Below are 8,905 nucleotides of genomic sequence, written 5' to 3'. Positions count from 1 at the left end.
GCTTCAACAGTTTGAGCTGAATAATGTATGGGAACTGGTCAAGCGTCCCGATCCTCGGAAGCACAACATAATAGGCACCAAATGGATATACCGCAACAAGCAAGATGAGCATGGTCAAGTTGTCAGAAACAAAGCTTGTCTCGTTGCTCAAGGATATACTCAAGTGGAAGGCATTGACTTCGATGAAACATTTGCTCCTGTGGCTAGACTTGAAGCCATACGCATACTGCTAGCCTATGCAAATCATCACAACATACTTCTTTATCAAATGGATGTGAAGAGCGCCTTCCTCAATGGCAAGATTGAAGAAGAAGTGTATGTTGCACAACCTCCTGGCTTTGAAGATCCAAAACATCCTGACATGGTATACAAGCTCAACAAGGCACTGTATGGCCTCAAACAAGCCCCTCGGGCCTGGTATGACACACTCAAATACTTCCTGAAGAGCAAAGGTTTCATACCTGGTTCTCTCGACCCCACTCTCTTCACGAAGACATATGATGGTGAACTGTTTGTGTGCCAAATATATGTGGATGACATTATCTTCGGCTGCACCAATCAGAAGTACAGTGAAGAGTTTGGATATATGATGCAAGAGCAATATCAAATGTCTATGATGGGAGAGCTGAAGTTCTTTCTTGGTCTTCAAATACGACAGCAACGCAACGACATCTTCATATCTCAAGAGAAATATCTCAAAGATTGCCTGAAGAAGTTCGGTATGCAAGACTGCAAAGGCTTCACGACGCCAATGCCAGCCAAGCATCATCTGGGTCCTGACGACAATGGTAAAGAGTTCGATCAAAAGGTATACCGCTCCATGATTGGTTCTTTACTTTATCTATGTGCATCTAGGCTAGATATTATGCTTAGTGTTTGCATGTGTGCTCGATTTCAAGCGGCACCAAAGGAGTCGCATCACTTAGCTGTGAAGCGAATTCTTCGATATTTGGCTCACACCCCAACTCTAGGATTATGGTATCCAAAGGGCTCAGAGTTTGATCTGGTTGGATTCTCGGATGCTGATTATGCTGGTGACAAGGTTGATCGCAAGTCTACATCAGGCACATGTCACTTTCTGGGACGATCACTTGTATGTTGGTCTTCAAAGAAGCAGAACTGTGTATCTCTCTCCACTGCTGAATATGAATACATTGCTGCTGGATCTTGCTGCGCTCAGCTTCTGTGGATGAAGCAAACGCTCAAAGACTATGGCATTCATCTGAAGCAAGTGCCACTCTACTGCGACAACGAAAGCGCCATCAAGATTGCCAACAACCCAGTTCAGCACTCGAAGACAAAGCACATTGAAATTCGTCATCACTTTCTCAGAGATCATGTTGTGAAGGAAGATATTGATATCATACACGTCAACACTGAAGAGCAATTGGCAGATATCTTCACCAAGCCCTTGGATGAGAAGAGATTTTGCAAGTTACGGTGTGAGCTAAATATCCTGGAATCCTCAAATGTCCTGTGATCAGGCACACATCCTAACCCTTATGCATATTGATGACTTAGATGTGCAACACACGAAGTAAAGTATATCTTCAATCAATGAAGACATACATTCTAAGTGTGAATACATTAATGTGGAATTTGACTTCGGAGCGCCACGATAATTGTGCGCCGTGTCTGGGTCTAATACTTCCTATACGGTGGGTAACGCCACCACCAAATGTTCTATTTTGAAGTGTTTCACTCATGGCGTTACCTTGCTATGTCTTCACATTTGGTTTGGCTTCAATCTCAACATGTCTTCATGATTATCTTCACTATGTTGATTATATATATATACTAGTGTTCTGTCCTCTACAACATTCGCTTATAGCTATGTCTTCTTGTTGAATCTTTTGAACTAAGTGAATGTGATCGGACCCTAACCTCTCTATGCTATCTATCTCAAACTCTATCTCTCCAAATCATATGCATTCTATTGAAACTGTCGAATGTCTTCTCTGCGTCCTTGTCAGCAGAAGATACAAAGACAAACCTTAAGTCCACCTTCAATGCTCATTCCTCCACATGAAACCCGGAGAAGTAGGAACGAGCACCCGACAATCCAGGTGTGCGTGGGACGTGGAACAAACCCCAAAATTCTGCATGATGGCCACGTGTTCCCCAGATGCGAATCACCAGGGGCACCTATGTAATAACGCAGTGCCGCCCCTGTACCTATAAATACACACTTCACGGCGGTCATTATCTCTTCTTCCACTCTCGCACGAACCCTAGCGCCACCGCTAGCCCTCGACGACGCCGGCGACGAAGCGCTTCGCTGCCGCAACCTCTCCGACGCCGTCTTCACGCCGACCGCGGACATCGTCCTCTCCGCCGTCGCCGTAGGTGTCCTCCGTCGCCAAGTTAGGGCACGGAAGATCGAACTGCTCGGCCTCATCTTCCACTCCGTCTAGCAGTTCTTAGTGTGGTAAATAAAACTTCCTTTTTACGGCACCGTTGATCCTATGGCTTTGTCACTTTCTACCACAAGCAGTTTCTATTCACACAAGTTAGATCTCTCTCATACTGCATCTCATAACATGCCTAGTATATTCACTTATGCTTCACAAAGTAGTTAGATTCCTCACTTGTACTGATCTCTGGATTCGTACAAATCTGGAACCAACTCCTTATCTATGAGTGAATGTCTTTGCACGATGAGGTCAATATCTTCTAAACTGATTTATATTCAAAATCTTCTGAGAATGCATATGACCTCTTCCCCTTCCCTCGCACCTTAATGCTGTCATAGGTACATGTCCGTGGGAGAATCCCTTGGTTCTCATAGTCTGCATTCATTTGCAGAATTCTTACAGCATCATATAAATTCTCCCGAAGCAAGTTCCTGTTTGTCCAGCAAGCGAAAATCTTTGAAGCCTTTGAACGTGTTGAAGCCTTTCAGTTTAAAGTTCATGGCTTCAGAGAAATCAGCAAGGAAGGGTGGCAGAAAGCGTCGTGGAGAAACATCTAGAGATCTGCCAGATGACCTCTCAGAACTGTACAAGACAGATCCTGAAGAGGATTACAATCAGCGCAAGACCCGAATCCAATGGATTCGAAGATATTGGGCAGAACAATGGTTCAAATACCGATTTGTAACCTAGGAATATGCTGAGAAAAGTGCCATCAAGAGACCGTGGGGAGACATCCTATACAAGAATCTTCAACCCAGGTCCAGAGATGAAGCCATTGAACAAGGCTTCTATCCCTGCATGGTCCGTGGGCCACAGCCTGTTGATGCACACCCATTGTCACTACTATGGTGTCGTGACGACATTCTGTTCAAGCGCAACTTCCAGTTTGCTCAGAGCTTAGCGAAGCAAAACAAGAAGACATTGGGACTAGACTTCAACCCTGGTCCCTCAGCTCCAAGGGCTGATGGCACACGAGATGCAGAACCCAATGTCGTCGGTCCTTTCTACAACCTTGAGGGCCCCATATCTTGGTTCAAGGGACTACAATGAATGAGCCTGCAGCTGACGCTGAATCAGATGAAGCGCCTGCAGCGCCGAAGCCAAAGAAGTTAAAGAAGCCTAAAGCTTCAAAGCCTTCCCCTTCACCAAAAATCTCATGGGCGAAGCCACTGGCAACTGCACCTCCTGAAGACAGTGTGTAGTCCGAAGATTTATCACGCATCTCCAAGCCCCAGAAGGTCAAGATGCCTCTGCCACACACCGGCCAAGAGCTAACAGCTGCTGCCATTCTGCGCAATGATGCCATTGATCTGTCAAGTGATGAAGATCTTGCAGATGACGCTCTTGAGCAACTCATCAAGAGCAAAGAAGAAGCAGAAATCTTCAATGATCTGCCTCTCTTTGATGTAACAATCATCCACAACTTCATTGATGAATGGTTTGACACGCCAAACATCAGCTTTGACGATCTCCAACTACCCATTGGCCTCAGTGTCGCCTTCCATGGCGCCATTGCTTCAGAGTTAGCTATCGCCCAGCGCATTGTTGAACTGAAGCAGAAGATTGACTTTGAGAAATCTCAGTTCAAGAAGCATATGGCCAAGCTCAGCGTGCAAGACGTGAAGAATTTCAAGATTATGCTGCACGAGCTCAAGGAAGCCTTTCTAAAGGAACGTGCAGAAGCTCAGGGTTCTCGTGAGCGCATGAAGGTCGTGGCTGATAGGTGTGTGCAAACCTACAATGAGGCTGAGAAGCGCAAGGCCCTTGGGCGTCCTGGCATCGACCACAGGATGGCTGCCAAGAAGCAGAAGAAGCCCGCTATGGCTGAACCTAAAGCACCAAGGCAGGAGGCAGATCCCCTTGTCTTCCCAACTAGCATGACTAGCCCGAAGCCAAAGGTCAGGTCAACCGCTTCAGAACTGAAGAAGACCAGGACTACTGAGGCTGAAGCAAGGAAGAGAAAACATCCTGAAGCCTCTGCTACTGCCCCCGCCAAGAAGAAAAGAATGACCAAGAAGGAACGGGCTGCTCCCACAGAGCCCTTGATTGTTGAACCCATTTCCATGGTTCACCCCGACGCCGATCCACAAGAACGTCAACTGACTGTCCATGAGCCTGCTTTCACAGAGGCTCATGAAGCTGAAGACTTTCCAGCAGCTGATCCCATCGCTGCTGAAGACATTGGTCATCATGACCATGTTGAAGATGATGCAGCCCTTCCTCAGCTAGAACACCAACAGGTATCATCGTCTGTGCTAACGCATAGCGAACTCATCAGCATTGGTCGTCCACTGACGCCAATTGCACAGGATGCTTCATGGGAGGATCGCCCACAAGAGAATGAAGACCTTGAGGCCCAGCCAACAGCAACTCCACAGGCGTCACCCGCATTGCGCAGGCTTCGCAAAGGTCCAAGGCCTCAAGTCTCTGCTGAAAACAATCCGGCTGCATCAGCCGCGGAAGAAGAAGTCCCACAAGTTGCCACTCCCCTGTCCCACCAAGAAGCAGTTCTCGAGGATAACGTGATCGTGACCGATCCTCCTGCTCGTCAAGTGGAGGTTGAACATCTTGAGGCTGCCACCACCAACACCACTGAAGCCACTGACGCTGTCATGGCTGAAGCTAATGTGGAGCCCTCACCAACAAAAGCACCAGAAGTCAGTGAAGCCACTGATCCCGCCACTTCTGTTCCTGAGTCTGCTGTCGGTCCCCAGTTCGACTATCATGTTGAGCACAGGCCTCAGGTACAGAAGCCAATCCCAAGATTGCCAAGGTTCCCAGGTCCTGCATCAGCACCTGGCTCCTTCAATATCAATGGCTTCAGAGCAGACAACACATTCTTCAACAGCTCCAGGAACCCCTACTCCAGGGAAAGAATATCATCTGATCGGTTCTGGAGTTATCCGCAGCGAAGCTATTACTCATGCGTTCTTTACAACCAAGGTCGCATCTTCCCACACAAGCGCCTTGACATTGAAGCAATAGCTGGGCTGCCCTGTCTGGAAGAAGCTCTGGATTGCTTCAAAGAGGTTGGACTATTGCCGTTCGTCACTGACCAAGAGCATTGGAATGAAGAGTTGCTGCTCCAATTCTATGCCACACTTCACATCCGCGGGTATAGCAGAGATCCGAAGACTTGGGTCCTGGAGTGGATGACAGGAAACGTTCATCACGAAGCCAAAGCCTTTGACATCATTGAGCTCACTGGTTTGCCCACTCCTGGCGATCTCTACGAGCATGGCTGTCAGCTTCATAGTGAAGCTATTGAGAGCATCTTTCAGAAGACTGAACCTAATATGAGTCAGATGCTCAGTATGATGAAGCCATTGCCCCAAGATGCTGCTTATCCCACGGAGTTCTTCGTTGAAGACCTTGAGTATCTGCCAAGAACCATTTATCACATCATAAGGCGAACTCTCTGGCCAATCAAAGGACATTCTCCCCATGCCAAGATGGAAGGTGCAATGAAGACTTTGGTCTTCTACATTATTCATGGAAAATGCTTCAATACACAGGATTTCTTCATTCGCCAACTTGCTGCATCTGGCTCTGATCTGTTTGGTTTGAAGTTCTACGCCCCTAGGGTGATGCGGCTGATCAAACTTCACTCCGCAATCTCATATCAGCCCTCGGCCCGCAACCATCGGATCTTTTTGCCTGATGTGGATATGTCTATTGAAGCCATCTATCCTGAGCCTAGCAAGGAACCTCTCAGTCTTCAGAATGCAGAGCATCAAAGTTTCACTCAGAACGTTGAAGGCGTGGAAGCCGTAACTCGTGTGTATCCTTTGGCTGGCACTACACGTGCACCGCATCCTGCTCTCACTGAAGCCACTGACAGTACAACTGCTCCACGACCCAAGAAGCGCACTCGTGTTATCAACGACCGAGAGCTTCTTGTGGCTCTTCATCAGAAACAGGATAGGCATCATGACTGGCTGAAGCGTCAGATGCAAAGCCTCTTGGTGGATGTTAATCGCATTCGCAATCTTGCCACCAAGAATGCTTTTGTTTCCCATGAAACCTCTCGCCGCACATGGAAAGGGCTAGCGCTAATGTGTTCTAAAGATGATCTTCAAGAGGATGGCTTCACTAAGCGATTCAAGTTTGACTCCACACCTCCTCGAAGGGCAGTGCTGCGACGAACTCCATCCCTTGAAGACTCTGAGTTCTCTTCCTCTGCTGCAACTGTGAATGCCAGAGTGATCGAGGATGAAGACTATGCTACTTCGCCGCCACCTCCTTCAGCACGCTTCGACTCTGCTCCAAGCTCTTCAGCACCGCCAAACACCACCAACGATCCTGCTGCTTCACCTACTCCTCATGGGAACGAGTAGATGCTCTATGTCTTCAAACCTTTTTGGTCCTTAATGACAAAAGGGGGAGAAGCATATGAGGTTGATAGTCTTCAAGCGGGTCCATATGGGCGGGTGCTTTATATTTTGCTTCGTGCTTACAACTCTCGTTTTGCTACATTTGGTTCTTTGAGTTGTAACACTTAAACTCGATGGTCGTCTGCTACTTATCTGCCACCTTGTGTTGTGATGATAAATTCCGCAGGTGCGATGATAAATTCCGCACTTAGATCATTCTGCAGACGTCCATTTTCCATTATGCATGTCATTATCTTCATATACTTTCACATGCATAGTGGATTGTCATCATAAGTTGAAGTGGATCTCCACAAGTACAACCTGCCATGTGCATTTGCATTCCAAAAGCAAATTACTTATATGCACATCTTCAGGGGGAGCCCTTGCAACTTATGAATACAATTCCTTATCCTTTACAATTTCACAGATTATATTCCCCGTTGAAAACTTCAACTAGTTTGTCATCAATCACCAAAAAGGGGAGATTGTAAGTGCATCTAGTGCCACCCCTAGTTGGTTTTGGAGTATTGACGACAAACCTAGTTGAGGGACTAATGTGTTTGTGAGAATTGCAGGATAACACAGGTAGAAGTCCCTCATTGATTCGGTTCTCCTACCAGAGATGACCCCTAAAAATGTATGAAGACATTGAAGTCAAAGGTGGTATATGAAGATATTCACATTGAAGACTATGACAAGAGAAGACACCACATGAAGCCTATGGAGCTCGAAGACTTAGATCTTTTGTAGTTCTCTTTCTTCTGTGTTGAGTCATAGGAACCACCGTACTGTTAAGTGGGGTCCAAGAGAACCAGTCAGAATGACTGAAGTGATGCTTAAACAAAACCTATGTCTTCGAGTGAAGACTTTGAGAGCGAATCTTGTCCAGAGTCGGGCAAGTCAGCTTTGCTTGAAGCCCAAGTAAAGTTGTCGTGTGAGTTTGAAATCTAACCGTTGGAACACGTGTCAGTTCCTTAGTGACCCAGGGTCATTTCGGACAAATCAGGTCGGGTTGCCAAGTGGCTATAAATAGCCCACCCCCTACAACCATAAACGGTTGGCTGCTCAGATTCAGAGTACGGCTTTTGTCGTTTGAGAGCAACCCACCTCGAAGCCTTTGAGAGAGAATTCCTTGCGAGGATAAAGCCCTAACCACCCAGAGCCAAAGAGAATTAGGCATCACTTAAGTCTTCTTGTTTGTGTGATCTGAAGACTTATTACACTTGAGGACTGTGCATCCTCCAGCCGGTTAGGCGTCGTGTTCTGAGCATCCAAGAGACATTGTGGATTGCTGGTGAACAAAGTCTGTGAAGGTTTGGGAGTCTACCTTGAAGACTTACCAGAGTGATTGGGCGAGGTCTATGTGACCTTAGCTCAAGGGGAATACGGTGAGGACTGGGTGTCCTGAGCTGCGTGTTCAGGACTGGGTGTACGGGACTGTGTGTCCTAAGGTTTAAATACCTAGCCGCCCTAACCAGACGTACAGTTTTCACAGCGACTGGAACTGGTCCAACAAATCATTGTCTTCAGCGAGTCACTGGTTTCATCTTCCCTTCCCTTTACTTACTGTTACTCCTTGTGAAGTCATTCTATGTTCGCACTATCTTTTGTCTTCACTGAGCGACTGCGTGTTCTGTGTGGCTTCACAATATCTTCCTACCTAATTCTTACTACATTGCTGCTATTAGTCATTGTGCTTTCACTCTATTGAATACTTGACTATGGCTTGCCTAGTGTAGTCTACCTTCCGCTGCAGGGTAATAGGTTTATTTCTATCGTTTGTCTTCATAACTTCCACGTTTTGAAGACTTTCATAAAAATCGCCTATTCACCCCCCCTCTAGTTGATATAACGCACTTTCAGATTCACCTTCCTCCTGCTTACAATTAGTCAAGTCCATGATTGACATAGGTTGTTTACATGTGTCCTTGAAGTTCTGAATGAACCGGGATTTTAATTCCGCCCATGAGCCGATGGAGTTGGGTGGCAACTCTTTCAACCAAGTGCGAGCCGTTCCATCCAACATCATAGTGAAATACTTAGCCATTGCTGCATCGCCGACCTCCAACAGCTCCATCGCCATCTCATAACTTTCAATCCATGCCCCAGCCTGTATGT

The sequence above is a fragment of the Triticum urartu genome, chromosome 6 (assembly GCF_003073215.2).
Source record: "Triticum urartu cultivar G1812 chromosome 6, Tu2.1, whole genome shotgun sequence".
Classification (NCBI taxonomy): Eukaryota; Viridiplantae; Streptophyta; class Magnoliopsida; order Poales; family Poaceae; genus Triticum; species Triticum urartu.
Note: the sequence above shows the minus strand (reverse complement) of the source record.